Source organism: Pygocentrus nattereri, chromosome 17 (genome assembly GCF_015220715.1).
Source record: "Pygocentrus nattereri isolate fPygNat1 chromosome 17, fPygNat1.pri, whole genome shotgun sequence".
Taxonomy (NCBI): Eukaryota; Metazoa; Chordata; class Actinopteri; order Characiformes; family Serrasalmidae; genus Pygocentrus; species Pygocentrus nattereri.
In genome coordinates this window covers 5,581,205-5,598,148 of record NC_051227.1, presented here as the reverse complement: position 1 = coordinate 5,598,148, position 16,944 = coordinate 5,581,205, and the positions used below count along the sequence as shown (strand labels likewise).

The window sequence follows — 16,944 nt, the reverse complement described above, 5'->3', positions numbered from 1 at the left end:
CCGACCAGTTTAAGTGTCTGTTTCTTCTTCTCTGTGTTGAAGCTAAACAGTCAGCGTTCATGACCTCTCGGTATCAGTTAAAAACAGCAATCCTTGATTTTGTAGGTGTAGAAACTTAGCGGATCTCGTACTGACTACACAAAGCAGTACACTGTCCAAAACCACACTGAGTAACCTTCTGAGAATGCAGTAGATGTTGGTGTGAATGATTGCAATGTATCTCAAGAGTTAAATCATAAAATCTATCTGATTGTAAATGAAGTGCGTTAGCTAGCTATGCTACATTAGTTAGCTTGGATTGAGTAGCGTTGCAGTGGAGAAGAGCGGCTCAGCAAAGCTCTTTTGTACAGCTGTGAGTAAAGTAAGTTTCATAGTTTTGATCCTCATCTATCTCTTTCAGCAGCAGCACAGTGACAGCAAGAATCATGTCCAAGGCTGATGCATGTGAGGAGCCCACGCTTTCAGCTTTACATCTGAAATCTTTTGATTGGCTGGTTGAGCTGTAGCTGAATGTCCTCTAAAGCCAGACAGACTCTGTGTGATGTTAGAAATCTTTGGTTAGTCACACTGTATGTTTGACTAGACCACTGTGTTCAGACAAAGCTATGATTTATATGCTCCATCCAAGCTACGTGAAGCGGTGATGTTCACAGGAAGACAGTTTGGTCTCAGCCTTATTTACAGAAAAATCACCATATTAATGTTTATACCTCGCTATTCTACTGAGTAAAGTCGGTATATACAGACTTTTGGAAGCAAATGTCGACTTTTCTCAGCTCGGATTCAAAATTGCCCTTCCTGGATAGGGGCTTTGTCGTGGTGGAAGGGCTTGCGTGGTCTAGGGATCTTCAGAGCTAAGCCGTCTGGAGCAGTATTCTCCTGGTAGGGTCTCCCAAGGCGAACAGGTCTGGAGTGCAGACCCAGACTAGCTTGATCCAAAAATATTCTATGACTAAGGGACGCAGAAAACTATGTACCGTGCCTGGGAGAGGGTTACCGGGACCTACCCCTGGAGCCAGGCCTGGGGATAGTGTTGCTTGGCGAGCACCTGGTGGCCAGGCAGCCCACGTAACCCGGCCGGGCTCAGCCCAAAAAGGCAAGTTGGGACGACTATGTGGGCTCTACCACTGCAAGGTCTAGTGTGGGGGACTGGTGCAGTGCCGTATTGGAAGTGAGAGTTTGCAAGGAGCATCATAGACTCGGCATCATAGACTCCCCCTGCGGATTCAAGATTGAAGAGTCACAGTTTGAAACGTTTTTGTACAAAGTTGGAGGGGGGCAGAAGGAAAATACAGCTCCATTCAAACATTTGGACCCCTCTGACAGTATTAGATTTGAGTAATCTTAGAAAATTGAAATATGCAAATTAGATCATGCTAACTGTGTACCATTAACATTCATTTGACAATAGCCACGATTCACATTAGCTTTTTCATTCCTAAGTAGCTGCTAAATGATTCAAGTCATTTCTTGTTAGCAAGACGCTAAAAGGATCACATTAGCCTTTTTTTCTTGCTAATCATAGGTGAAACAAATCCCATTAGGTTTCATTCCTCGCTAGTTACATTGTAAACAGATCACGTTAGCTGCCATTCATTGGTAGCCACATGCTAAATAGAGCATATTAGCTGGAATTGCCCAAAGGTATGTGCTAAATGGATCATATTACCTGAAATGTCTTGCTAGAGGGGAAAATAGTAAAGCAGCTGCAGCAGCTACACTTGACTCAGGTCACAGTGGGTATCAGTGGGTACCGGATCATTTATACTGGTGAAATTTTATAAGTGTGAGTCAATGAGTGCGGAATTGGACTTGGACCTGATACCAGTATCAGTATCGATCCATCCCAGACCAAAACCACTGAAATAAACAAACTCAGGCTGGTTAATGCAGCAGTGTTTTTATCACTAAATAGAGAAGCTTAAAGGTCAAATACACGATCATGCTTTAAGAAATCGAGAAGGACAAAGGATTAGCCAGAGAGGATGCGAGGACACTACACTCTCAGGGGTTGGGCTCTTTTTTTGTTTTTAATCTTGGAGCATTTAAAAGAAGCTGCATTACACTGAACGCCGTTTAGCGCTTCCACCAATTTCTCTGGCACCGAGGACCAATCCCATTATGAATCAAACAGGGACCATAGCCAAAGCCATTACAGCGGTACAGCGGCATTCTGGGCAATTTCCCTCATGTTAAGTTCCCACTGAGGATTATTTAAGGCATCTCTCCAAACCTGCCTGAAAACGAAAGCTTTAGGGATGGTTGTAGTTCCTGAACAACTTGTCGAGTTCAAGGATGATGCTGTACTCCCCTCCAGGTGTTGAGCCGGTGAGTTGTAGGTGTAGAAAATCAAACAGTTGTCTGCTGGGTTTTTCCCCAGGATCCTGTGAGTGGATCATGAGGAGATAGCAGAAGGTACTGGTAGTAACTTTTCTTAGTTTGGCACCTTTCAGCTGTTCACCTTTGTAGACTTTATCAAGTCCAGTGTCTCACAACTTGTAGATGATCGTTCGGGAGTCAATCTGATAAGGAGATATACCAGCAGTACACTGATGAGCTGGAACGCTGATGATCACAACAGACTGTTCTCTATGAAATCCATAACTAGAAACAGAGGAAATCAGTTACACAATTATTACAACATCAAAGAAAATCCATCTAAGAGTTGTGCCTGTGTCTCTTATTTACCCCAAACTTTATGGCCCAATTTAATTTCTTATTTTTACCCCTACCCCTTGTTTTCAAGTGTTGCCCCTTGGAACTGAGTCACAGGGCAGTGGTTGAGATCTTCCCTCTGAAATGGGACCCTCAAATAAAAAGAGCATCACTTCTTTAACAGCTACCAGCGCTGCTCTGTAGGCGAGCCTGCCTGTCTGCAGTGACAGCAGAAGAGGGTAAAGTTCAGCTCCTCACTGCTGGTCTTCATTCATCAGGTAAACTGTGGTAAAAACCGAATGGTCAGCCAACACTTCATAGAAAAAGAATGTTAAGCGTTACTAAATCAATACTTCTTCACGAGCTCATGATGTCTGTGGGCCTCAAATTAAATTGGTGAAATGATGAAACGACAGAGGAACTAAGCCATTAATTAAGCAAGAATTCTTTATTTTGAATCTAAATAGTGTACTTGGAGGAACTGGCACCATGTACCGAAGCTCTAAAAAGAATTAAAATTACAAGATTAAGTGACCCTGATTAGTCCCACAATGGGGAATCCGTGCAGTGAAACACCACATACACACAAGTGAAGACACACACTAGGGGGCAGTGAGCACACTTTGGCCGGAACGGTGGGCAGCCTTATCCGCAGCATCCGGAGAGCAGTTGGGGGTTAGGTGCCTTGCTCAAGGGCACCTCAGTCACTTCCTGTGATGCAACCGGGATGCAACCAGGGAGATGCAACCAGCCGCTTTCCGGTCGCAATGCTGGTTCCCTGACCTTTTTTTGCCCGTGACAAAAAAAAACAACAAAAAAAAAACAGTTAATAAAACAAACTGCTGAATAAGCATATTTCACAGCAACATTTCAGGCATTTCACATGCATTACCTGCACCTGTAAGTAATGCCTTTGTAAAATGCCAAAAGAAAATCCCAGCTTTAAATTACAGAACTAGCATCAGCTGCAAATGTACACTCACTGCAATGTACATTCACTGCACAGTCAATGCATTCATGGAAGCTAAAATGAAAAAACAGCCTGTATTGAATTTGTTGTTCTTGTGATGTAAAAAAAGTTTGAACATCTTTTGTCAATTTTTGAATATAAGTTAACAAATCCTCTACAGGGGACAAACTTTATTCTGCCAGTTTTAGACCTCAATTTCTATTTATTTCCTGATTTTGAACTATCAGGAAAAAAAACATAACATATTAAATGTGCAAACAATTTCCCCAGTATGTCGAATTCAGCAAATAAACAGTAATTTTTCATTAAAATGTGCAGAAGTCTGTTCTGATTTCTTTACACTTAGAAAATCAACAAAACGAGGAATTTGACTAGGGGTGGCCAAACCTTTGCATACAACTGTATATATCACTTATTTTCCAATGAGGCACAATACAAGTGAGCCAATTAGAACAGAGCTCATTTACCTGTATTAGTCTTAAAGGCACAGCAACAAATACAGTCTGCTTAATTCCAGGGAATAAAGAGAGGCTGGTGCCTTCCGCCTCATGACCGCTGGGATAGGCTCCAGCACCCCCCGCGACCCTGATGGAGAAGCGGCTTAGAAAATTGATGGATGGATGGATGGACAGAGAGGCTGGTGTAAAAATGGATTATGACCATTCTATCTCTGTTCTTTCAAAAGTTTTTCAGTTCTGTTCCCCTGTTGCTTTGTATGCTAACTATGCCCTCCCCAAATGCTGGGTGTGAGGTCCACTTGCAGTATCCAAAAACCATCTTGAATGATTTACTGTGAAGTGTCTGTTGCCCAAATGGGTGAGAACACCCCTATATGCCCTCCATTCAAAAAATGTTCAAAAATATATGCCCTCCGTTAAAATAAGGCTTTGTGGAAAGAGAAGAGTTGAAGCTGTTATAGCTGCAAAGGGTGGGCTGACATCATATTAAACCCTATGGATAAAGAATGGGACAAGTTCATATGCGTGTGAAGCCATAAGAGCGAATACTTTTGGCAATACAGTGCACAATTATCACATTTTACCATCTAGATAAATTAATTAATGTTCAAACAAACAAAATGTGGTGCTGTTTGATTTAAAGTGGTGTTTTTCTGCATCTGTATTGACCATCTGCTTTAACACTGGTCATCACGTAGGTGACATCATTACAACACTACAACACTAGCCCACAGGGTTAAAGCAGGGTTTTTACTAAGGCGTGTTTTTGCAGAAAAGTGCAACCTCACAGTGAATAAGCTAACCATCAAATATGAGCATTACATGAACTGTCGACTTCAAAATATTTCTAATGAGGTCAACTTTGCAGAGGATCCCAGATGACCCTGTCCCCTGCAACTTCCTCCTGCTAATGCACCCCAAGCCTCTCCCAGGCCAACTTGGATATATAACCCTCCAGCAGGTCCTAGGATGACCCCTAGAACCCTACTGGGTGGCATCCAGGGGCCGTCCGTATCAAATACCCAAACCACCTCAACTGGCTCCTCTCAAGTAGAGGAGTAGCAGCTCTACTCCAAGCTCGTCCTGGATGACCGAGCTCCTCACCCTATCAAGTAGAATGTAGAAATCTCATTTATGCTGCTTGTATTCGTGATCTCATTCTTTCAGTCATTACCCACAGCTCATGACCACAGGTGCGGGTTTGGATGTAGACCAACTGGTAAACAGATAGCTTTGCCTTATGGTTTGACTCCCTCTTCACCACTACAGTCCATACGATCCAGCCAAAAGAACAACATACATACACTGATCAGGCATAACATTATGACCAACACCTTGTTTCTACACCCATTTTCCATTTTATCAGCTCCACTTACTGTATAGCTGCACTTTGTAGTTCTACAATTACAGACTGTAGTCCATCTGTTTCTCTGGTACTTTGTTACCCTGTTCTTCAGTGATCAGGACCCCCAAGGACCCTCACATCACACCACTATTTGGGTGGTGGATCATTCTCAGCGCTGCAATAACACTGACATGGTGGTGTGTTAGTGTGTGTTGTGCTAGTACAAGTTTTTAGATTAGACACAGCAGAGCTGCTGGAGTTTTCAAACACCTCAGTGTCACTGTTGGACTGAGAATAGTCCACCATCCAAAAATATCCAGCCAGCATCCTGTGGGCAGCATCCTGGGTAACATTATACAATACTGTTTTGTAGTTAATAAGTAAATAATCAGGAACTAGGCAGAAACGAATGAGTAGTTCTGCATTAACACTTAAGTAAATACACTTAACTACCAAGGACTACTAGTTAAATACTCAGTAGGTAATAGTGAACTAATGATTAAGGTAGTTCACTGTTAACTAAACAATAACTACGCATAGAGAATTACTTAGTAACTATGGTTTCTCAGAATAATTACTCATAAATTACAGATCAACATTAATTGAGTTTGACAAGGTTCGTACTAAACCATTAACTGATGTAGTGTATTACAACACTACTAACAGTAGTGAAATACACTACACAGTGTACACAGTCTCTACAATATAATTGATTATACTCTCCATCTCTAGTCAAATGGGACAAATGGGACAACTACTAAGATACTTCCATATTCAGTAGACCACTCTGCTTACTTTTAGAAAGGAAAACACCATTCTTTTCATCAGGGGCATGTGTGCCAGTGTTAATTCCGAATAGTAGTTCTCCTTTAATGTCCTCTTGAGGGCAGGGTCAGTTGAAGAGAGGGCTCATGGAAATATCTGAGTGTGCATGTGTCCTGCCTTCACATTCACTTGGTTCTACATAGTACCAAGTGATTATGTAATTACTGTCTGTTAGATAATGTTTGAGGTGCTGCTGTTCTTCATTAGGAGTTATTGATGATCAGGAACAATATAAAATGTAACAATTGTAACTCATTATTAATGATGTCGGAGTTATTGATGATCAGGAACAGAATAAAGTGAAACACATGGTAACTCATTACTAATGAACTAGGAGTTAATGATGATCATGAACAATATTATAAAGAGAAACACATGGTAACTCATTACTAATGAACTAGGAGTTAATGATGATCATGAACAATATTATAAAGTGAAACACATGATAACTCATTACTAATGAACTAGGAGTTAATGATGATCATGAACAATATTATAAAGTGAAACACATGGTAACTCACTATTAATGAACTATGTTAATGAACTAGGAGTTAATGATGATCTGGAACAGTATTATAAATTGAACTACATTAGAAATAAAAACCCCTAAAATTATGTACTTTAGTAAAAAAAAAAGTAAGAGTAAATAAGTTGTTTATTGAGTCCTTTTTTGTTTGTGAACAGACATCAGTGAAAATAATACACCCAAACAAAATGAAATCAAAATCTGCTATTCTTATTGTAGGATACAGCCTGAGAGCTGAGACTGATCACAGTATGTTCTGCTAGTACATTAGTTACACGTAGTTGCAATTGTTTCATAGCTGAGGCACAAAGTTTTACTGTCCATTTGCATGCACAAATAACAGAACATCAGCAGCAACTTTAGGATTAATAAAGCACTAGCATGTGTTTTTAATTCTGAAACAGCATGGTAAAACAGACATTGTACAAGAACACCATGCCTACTTAGCTCAGATTAGTTAGCAAGTCAGCTAACAGTGTCTCTACATTAGTGCTGCGATCTGAATTAAACCTTGAATCTAAAAGAATCACATTAGTGGCCCGGGGGTCTGCCATGAGTCTGATTCACTCATCATACGTGAGGAGATACAGTGAAATGTGAAGAAAATGATAAAGCTAGTCCACTGAGAACACAGGATTAACTGCTCTCATTAACCAGCACTCACAAAATAACAGGCGTACAACAGAAACACCAAAGCTATCATAATAAGAGTCCTGTGAAACTCTATTGTTAAATGTAAGTTTATTTAATTTATATGTCCAAACTTCTATGTGTTTCTACTGCCAAGATGCGCTTAAATTGGTGCATATTTGGAGTACTTGGATGAAAAATACAGAATGTTTTTTACCTACATTTTTGTACCAGGTCTTTTTGGAGAAGACCCCCTGACATTTGGCAGACAGACAATTTGATAGTATGACCATTTATTTTATATTTTATTTCATATAAAGTCTAATTGGTGTTTTCATGACGGATTATCTGGGCAGATTTGAATGTTTTCATTTAATAATAAAAAATGTGTGGATTATATTTAGTTGACCTTAGGTAGTTATTCTGAACAGATTTTAGAGAAGAAGGGGCAGGGAATAATCTGGCAACAAGGGTATAATTGGACTAATATAAGAGTAGTTCATGATATTTATGTCTATGTACTATTTAGTGTTTATTTTTACAAAATATATTATAAATATAATATTCATCTAATGTATTATGTGTAATGTGTAATGAATAATGAGGAACATTTTAATGGTTTCAGTGTTTTTTGTCTTCTTTCTTTTCATTTTTAAATTCTGAAAAATCTTGTCTCAGTCAGATTGTCAATCTTGTCTTGGTCTTGTTTTTTTTTTTTTTGTAGTAGTAGTAGTGGTTGCATAAATATATAGAGAGTCTGACATTTAAAATATGAAACATTCTTATATTTAACAGTCTTCAATTGAATTAAATAAACTTACATTTAAAAGTATCTCGTGATGTATGATGAGTGAATCAGACTCTGGACAGACCCCCGGGCTGCTGATGTGAGACTTTTGATTCAAATGAAAGATTTTATTCACACTGCAGCAGTATTGTATAGACATAGTTAACTGACTTGCTAACTAATCTGAGCTAAGTAGGTTTGGTTGTCTTGTACGATGTCTGTTTTACTGTGATGTTTCAGAATTATAAGCACATGTTGGTGGTTTATTAAACCTAAAACTGCTGCTGATGTTGTTATGAGTACATGCTAGCTAGGCAGTTAGTTTAGTTAACGTGAGCTAAGCTAATAGTAGTAAATCAGTAAAACTTTGTGCCTCAGATATGAAATAGAAAGATGTGTAATTACTGTACTAGCAGTACACTGTGTTGAGTCTCAGCTCAAGACTTTCTACTTCAGTAGTAATGACAGATTTGGACTTTATTATGTTTAGGTGTAATATTTACAGTGACATAACTAGCTAACTCAGGGATGTTTTCACATTTGGACTGTTCACCATTTTTACCATATTTTACTTTATAATAGTGTTCAAGATCATCATTAACTGCTAGTTCATTAATGATGAGTTACCACGTAATTCACTTTATAATACTGTTCCAGATCATTAACTCCGATTTGAACAATATTGAGTTACCATGTGTTTCACTTTATAATAGTATTACAGATCATCATTAACTCCAGTTCATTAATGATGTGATTCAATTTATACAACTGTTCCAGATCATCATTAATTCCTTGTTCATTAATAATGAGTTACCATGTGCTTCACTTTATAATACTTTTCCAGATCTTCATTAACTCCTATGTCATTAGTTGTTTTACCGTGTATTACCGTGTATTTTATACAGTTCCTAATCGTCATTAATTCCTAGTTCATTAGTAATGACTTAGCCTGTGTTTCACTTTATAATATTGTTCCTGATCATCATTAACTCCTAGTTCAATAGTAATGAGTTACCATTGTTTCATTTTATACTGTTCTTGATCATCTTTAGCTCCTAATAAAGAACAGCAACACCTCTTTCATAACAGACAGTAATTACATAATAATTTGCTAATATGTAGAACCAAGTGAATGTGAAGGCAGGACACATACACATTCAGACAGTTCCGATCTCAAGAGGACATTAAAGGAGAACTACTGTTCAGAAGAAACACTGGCACACGTGCTCCTCCAGAAAAGAATGGTGTTTTCCTTTCTAAAGATGAGAGATAAGCAAACTGATCTACTCAATACTAACCTTTTTGGCAGTTATGCCATTTTTAGGCTGATGTGCAAATTGATTCACACTGCGAAAAATGATGATGTAAATTAGCCTTTTAAGGTTTCTGATCAAAACAAACACATGAGGGATACCAGTCAGGTCAGTGTGGTGTGATGCCCCAGCCTTCTCTGAGGATACCTGTTTCTGTGAATACAAATGGAGGGTATAATCCATTATATTGTAGGGACTGTACATTGTGTACTGTATTTCACTACGGTTAGAAGTGTTGAAATACAGTCCATCAATTAGTCATTCAGAAGGAAACCTTATCAGACTATTGAGTAATTAATGTTGAACTGATTGGTGATTTATGAGTAGTTATTCTAAGAAACCATAGTTTCTAAGTAATTCTCTATGAGAATCAGTAGTTATTGTTTAGTTAATAGTGAACTATTCTAATCATTAGTTCACTATTACCTACTGAGTCCTTAACTAGTAGTCCTTGGTAATTACGAGTAATTATTTAAGCGTTAATGCAGAACTACTCCTAATTCCTGCTTAGTTCCTGATTAGTTACTTATTAACTATGAAACAATAAAGTTTTGCCTTTTCTTTTGCACTCTGCTAGTTCTTTTCTTAGTGAGTCCCTGTCCTCAGGCATGCTATCTATGTATCTCCTCAGCTCCTGCACCGACATCTTCAACTGGTGTTTGGTTTGGCTAAGCTGGTCTCTGAAGGGTTCGGTGAGTGTGCTGCTGGACATGTGGGTCTGTATCTTCTCTACTAGCTCTACCTCCAGCAGAGAGAGGCTGTCTCTGAGCTTTGCTACAGTGGTATGGAGGTGTGGACTTGGAGCAAAGGCTGATGAGAATCTGTCTTCTGCAGAAGTGGGGTGGATGTGGGGGGACTCTCCATTTTTTCTGTGTGTTTCAGGAGTGAATGCTGTTCTTTCACTTTCACATTGCTCTTTGAGAGATGGGAAGACTTCCTTTAACTGTCTCAGTGCAGCTTCACTTCCTGGCAACAAATGGCAAGATTTGTTGACCTTTGCAGATCCCAAACTTCACACTTCACTCTTCACTTGGGGGAGGGGTGTAAGTGACCGCTCGGGGAAGGGGTGTATATAGCTGTATTAAAGATTCATCCATAGTATTCAGCTATAACAGATGCACCCTACCCCAAATGTGGAGAACATCAGAGTAAATGAGATTTGTCTACTGTTCAGTGAATCCAGTCCTTTCTCTGTTAGCTGCTCAGATCCCTGTTTTCCTTTCCTATTTTTCTTTCTCTGTTTCCCTGACCTGTCCTTGTAGTTTTCTTCTTTATGATACAAGATGTTTAAGTGTTCTTTCTCCTACTCTCCCTTTCTTAGACCTCTCCTGTGTTTTGGCTTTATCCTCTTCTTTTCCTCTTTTTTTGTCCCGAGTTTACCTGGTAAAGCTGTTATGCTACACTATTTTTCATATTTGTTCAAGTTTCCTTGCTAAATCTAATAACTTACTGAATCGTATTGACTACCAAGAAGTGCCTTTATATGGATGGTTTTCTAAGTTCTATCCCAATTTAAATGATAATAGTAGAAAATTCAGGAGCTCATCTAAGCCATGACTCTCTCTATGCCTTTGTGTTTGTCTTTAACTGTGAGAGGCTGTGTAGCTGTTTGACTGTCTAATGCAATAATAATTTCTGATTCTGTATGATGTGATCAGCATGATTACTAAGTTGCTGATGTTGCTGCTGATTTTAATGATGTAAATGTTCTGAATAGATATCAGTAAAAATATACAGTGTGAATGCTGTGAATGTGTTTACTGTCTGTAGAGGTTCACCCCTGTTAATGACAAATATGAGCTACAGTACGGCATCTCCACAAGGATTCTTCTTCTTTCTGTGTCTTCCAGACGGCGCTGTAGCATCACCAATTTCAAGCTGCCGCTTTAACGTAAAAATCTGAAAGGCGCCCTCTAGAGCGAGTTTTTGGTTAGTCTGTTCTGGGCTACTGTAGTAAGATGGTGGCGGCAGCCTCTGTTGGAAGAGGATCTGCTCATATGTAGAATTGAGGGGCTCATTCTAAGCTAGTGAAAAACAGCGATTATACACTACAGGATTACACAAACAAAAGCATAGTTTTACATACTGTATTGGATTTATGATAATGGATCCACCTGTGGTGAATTTGACCTTATTAATTCTATAGTCGTAACATTATTTTCTATCATATTAGTTATTAGACTGTGTAGATTCTGGTTGAGTTTATCCTGTGGGCCTCTGACTGAAATATGGTGGAGCTGATTCAGGAGGCAGCTGCACAGGATGGGCCCCCCCTGAATGTAAACAATGCTATATATTAGACTGGGGCTGCTCTGGACAATAACGTATGTTTATACCAAATTTGGCTAAAGAAGATCCATACATTGAACAAACTGAGGCTATTTTGACAGAAGCCAGATGTCCACACCGGTATAAAACCTGGAGTTGTAAACGGACGTGTCAGAGAAACAATTGGCTTTTCTCTCCAAGCTTGGTTCGCGAAGGCTTGTCTGTGACTTCGACCTCTCAATGCTAATAAACATCTTTATATGCAAGAGACGAGTGTCACCGAAGAGTTTGTTCCTACACCTTTACAGCATCGCAACTAAAGAAACCACACACCTAAATCTTAAACACTGCACCTTTCAATTTTCTAACAATTGTTTTGACTAATTTAAGGGATTGAATGAGTTGTTACTACTTGTGTAGGTCTGTATAGAGAATAGCTGTTGGCAATCATAATTATTTATGTTCTTTATTTATAAACAGCTTTGTCCACCACTGTTTTCCATTACACTTGCATTTTTTTAATGATAGAACTGATACACAGATACACACTGCACCAAAATCTATTCTTTTCTGATTGCCAAAAGTTTTATTGAAAACATACGTTCATCATCCTGAAGACATTTGAGCACCATAAAAATATAAACACTGGTTTAAAGCAGCAAGAACGGAGAAATGATTCATGCTTATTTAATAGAAATGATCAGTGCTGTGCACTTTCATGTGGAGACCAATCAGACCAATCCAGTCTCATGGGTTCCATTGTTTAAACAGGGCTGATTAAATGTCCCACCGTTAAAGCAAGCATGACACCCAGTTTCGTTAGTACAGCGATAAAGTCGAATTTTTGCATTTACTTTTGTGAAGTCATCCCGATACTGTTCTGCATCCTCAGTGCCAAAAACCTGACTGTAAACAAAAGCTTTTGGGCCATCATGATGTGTGAACATGTCAAGGGCAGTGAGAATGTTGCGGCCTGTATTTGTAGCGTTTAAACAGGTACCGAGGCAGGGGGAGTTGTACGTGTAGAAGATCACACAGCCATCTTTCCTTTTGTTCAGGAGATTCTTCATGGGGGAGACATCTGGTTTTTTTGGGTTTAGCAGCCAGAACTCAGAGTGGTGCTTTTTATTTGGCACAGCTCCAATCATCGTCGCGCTTTGATATATTTCTCTCTTGCTAAAGTGACATTTCACTTCAGCTGGTTTATCACCTGCGAGGAAGGTGTCATCAGGTTGGAACCCTGCACCACACTTTTCAGGTGGAATGTTGATGGCTATGCTTGTTAGGACCAGGACTGTATCTAGAACAAAGAAAGCAGTTTAAACACATGATAGTCTTATAAAAATACACACACATTATCTAAGCCATTTATTCTCCTGGATCGTGGGGTTGCTGGAGTCTATCCCAGCAGTCACTGCGTGGAAGGCAGGAAATACCTTGGACAGGCCGCCAGTCCATTACAGGGAAGACACACAGACATATATATTCATGCCTAGGGCCAATTTCGCATCTTCAATTGCCCTGAATTTGTGTCTTTGAACTGTGGGAGGAGACTAGAGCACCTGGAGGAAACCAATGAGACACGGGGAGAACATGCTGAAAAGACCCTGGTCACCCAACTGGGGAGTCAAACCCAGGCACTCCTTGCAACAGCACTTAGTCTGGTATACTATCATATTAAAATGTTGCTTCTTGAGGTGTCTATTTCTATCTTAAGGCAGCATTATGGGATAATTGGTATTTTTTTGCTCTTGGGCTCCCCCTACAGTCAAAGAGCACATTTCTTAGCTTTGAGCTGACCTTCGTGGACAGCCGTACACATGTATGTGTTGATGAGCTGAAGAATACGGAATCTGACTCCCCATCAAGTGCATGTGCCTCACGCAGGCATGTGGACGCAACAGTGATTTCAGTTGTTTCTATGTGCACAAAACAGAAATACAGAGTGTAATCTGTAGCATCCATTTGCCAGCATGAGGTGCTTGCACATGAAGGGAGTTGGATTCTGCCGGTGAGATGGAATTTGCCACAACACCGGAAGAAAAAGAATCAAGTCAACTTACAAAGTAGAGTAACACCACAGGATGTTAGTACAGGAGGTTGCAAACTTTCAAGGCTTATTTGGTGTGAGACTGACAAAGATTGACCAAACTTTTTGGTATGAGATGAATTTCCTTGCATTCTTGCCTGAAACAGGACTGAAGTAACTTCTGGAGTACATAAAACTACAAAACTCTGTGAGACAAGGATGACCCAGATAAGGTTACAGCCTACATCACAATCCTTCATAAACAACACTGGTAGGGATGCAATTTACATTCTGACGTCAGATTTTCATTGTTTTCCGGTTAGACGGTTGAGTACTTTTTTACTCAAATGAGTAAAAGCCAGTCAGGGATTTACTCTCGTTTGATCTCTTGGTACGTCATCCTCTTTTTTTCTCTTCCTTGCTTCCTCCAACAAGGTCTTGAGTCTTTTAGCAGCATCTGACCTGATTTCCGTGGCGGGAACACCCATAGTTATATCTATGTATTTTCCTAGCTGAAGCTATTGTTTTTAGTCTGCGATAAAATGATACCCAATTCTTGCATGAGGCTTGTGTCGCTCCTCCAGAGTTACATAGCACTATAACAGGCGTTCCAGCTCACAGTGGCTGCGACAGACGCCGTTCTCCCTGTTACAAATCAGTGTACCATAAAAACTATTCATTCTGAAGCCATCATTTAAGCTAAAATTGTTATATAACGTTTCTTTAAAAAAGCCAAAAGTTCATCTGCTTGGGTTGTTTGAGTGCTTCTAACTAGTTAAGTAACATAGGCTACATTGCTAGCTACTGTAGCATGGCTAAAGTCCCTAAAGGTTTTGCTCCTAACATTTTCCTTACTCAGCATGATCAGCGTTTTCAGACTCTAAATGTAGGTATTGTGATATAAACTGAGTCTTTAAAGCTTGTTCAAAAATAATACCCACAAAAGAAGAGATTTATGGGCAGAGCCTAGATAGATCAGCTGACAATGTGAGCTGGAGAGATCAGAGCTGTCATGTACAGTTAGCAGGTACTTGTAAATTTGACTTACTGCTCAATGAGACGGATGATGTGAAGTAAAGTGTTCTGATCCACATGTTGAGCTTCAGTTCCTCTGAGACAGAGAGAGAGGGAACAGAGCAGGAACACACTCAGAGTTGCACTGCGAACCTGCAGAGATAAATCAGTAAAACAAAAAACTCAAATATAAAACCATACCAGTAAAATACACTCTCTCAAAAAGAGCTCCTTGCCTTAGGACAATGAATAGTAAAAGAATCCGCACCTTATTCACCAATAAAGTCAGCTCATTATAGTATATATTGTCAGTATTATTAAATATAATAACAGAATATGAACTGTTAAGAGTTTGTGTATCACACCATGGCTGTCACTGCAGAAGGCGTCTGAGGTGAAGACGATGATGGTAAGCTGAACTTTCTGAGAAGAAAGTGAAGCAAAGAAGAAACTTATACAGATTTATCCAGAAAATGGCTCTGCCCAATTGGCCAAAAAAATATGTTAAAAATGCTTTTTTGGCAGTTTCAGTCTGAGGAGGCCCCAATGAAAGGGGAAGTAATTCATCACACTTCCTGTATACGACTGCACTTCCCTCCATGAACAGCGCTGTATAAGCAGTGTTATTTTAAGTTAAAGTTTCTGTGCATTTGAAAGCAGTTAAAGAAAGATTAGATCCAGTTTTGTAACAGCACTGGTCCTATAGAAACACTGATGAGATCCGTACTGACTCTAAAGAGCACCACACACACCAGACTCTCCACACCATGTAGACTTGCTACTCTAGTGCATGCGATTGCCAGTGATACCTTCAGAGACTTTGGAGCAGTTGAAGGTTAAGTGCCTTGGTCAGGGGCACTTCAGTAATGTCCTCTTGGCTCAGGGGATCCAACCTGCGACTTTCCAGTCATAAGGCTGGTTCCCTAACCACCAGCCTTCAACTGCCCCGTTAAGGAATATAATTACAATTAAGGAGATTATACAACAGCAAAAGCCACTTTTTCATATGTTTTAACAGAGCTGCGATGACACTGTTGTACTCCTGTCTCATGTCTGTTGTCTGCATCTACCCTGTTTAGTGCGAAGCGTAAGGGATGACAGGGCACCGAGCATCATGATGATACTTATTTGGATTATGAAAAATAAAAGTGCTGTATTGCTGCCAGATGTCCAGACAGATCGACTCACCTACTCCAGAGGTGACTTGTTACAACAGCGCTGTCCCTCGTTACACCAAGCTACCTGGTTTCATACCAGCAGAAATATGACCAAGGAGAAGATGATGTTGAGAAGGAGTGTGAATAAGGCTGAGAAAGTGCCCCTTGAGACTGCTTATTCTCTCCATCATAATGTGGCAATGTGCAATATCTGAGAAACAAGGTTGATGCACTTCATGCTTGACGCTCCATGGAAAGAGCCTTTAAGGAAGGCTGTATCATTGCCCTGAAAGAGACCTGGCTAGGTGTGGACGTCTCTGGTGCTGAAGCCAGTCTTGATAACTTTACTGTTTTTAGGATGGACCGGACTAGAGAATCCAGCAAGAATAGAAGAGGTGGGTCTGTCTTACTGTAAATAACAAATACGCCAACATAAAAATCCACCACAGGATCAGTACTCCAAACCTGGAAATGCTGACCCTCTCCCTCTGTCCTTTTTAGCTCCCGAGAGAATTCCCTACTATTGTTACAAGCTGTGCCTATGCTATACCAAACAGTGACAGTAGAGAAGTGGCAGAGCTAGCAACGACAGTGGTTAAAAACATTCTCGCCAAATAAGCTCCAGTTCTCATCATGGGTGACTTCAACAGGTCCAGACTGAACCTTTTGCCCTCTTGCCATCAATATGTGAATATCCCAACAAGACTAGAAAATGCTCTAGACATATTATGAGAACATTAACCAGGCATATAGTGCACAAGCATACCTGCGCCTGTCAGATCATAATGTTCCGCAATCTTCCGCACTATTGACAAGTACTCAAATGCCAAAAGCCCAAATTCCATGGTGCCAAACTGTGGTCGGAAGATGTCAAGCCACATTTGCAAGGCTCCCTGGCATGAATGAACTGGAAGTTGAAACTACCATTCCTGTCAAAACTGTGAAAACATACCCCAACTCCAAGCCC

The 16,944-nt window shown here is 39.9% G+C and overlaps 1 long non-coding RNA gene across 1 annotated transcript; it reads right to left on the bottom strand.

The window, feature by feature from the left end:
• Positions 1-12,272: 12,272 nt before the first annotated feature.
• LOC108411129 lies at positions 12,273-15,285 on the bottom strand. Its single transcript, XR_001856543.2, has 3 exons — positions 15,186-15,285; positions 14,855-14,973; positions 12,273-13,077 (listed from the first exon to the last, which is right to left on the bottom strand). It is a non-coding gene; the product is annotated as an uncharacterized LOC108411129 (long non-coding RNA).
• Between the last annotated feature and the right edge of the window lie 1,659 nt (positions 15,286-16,944).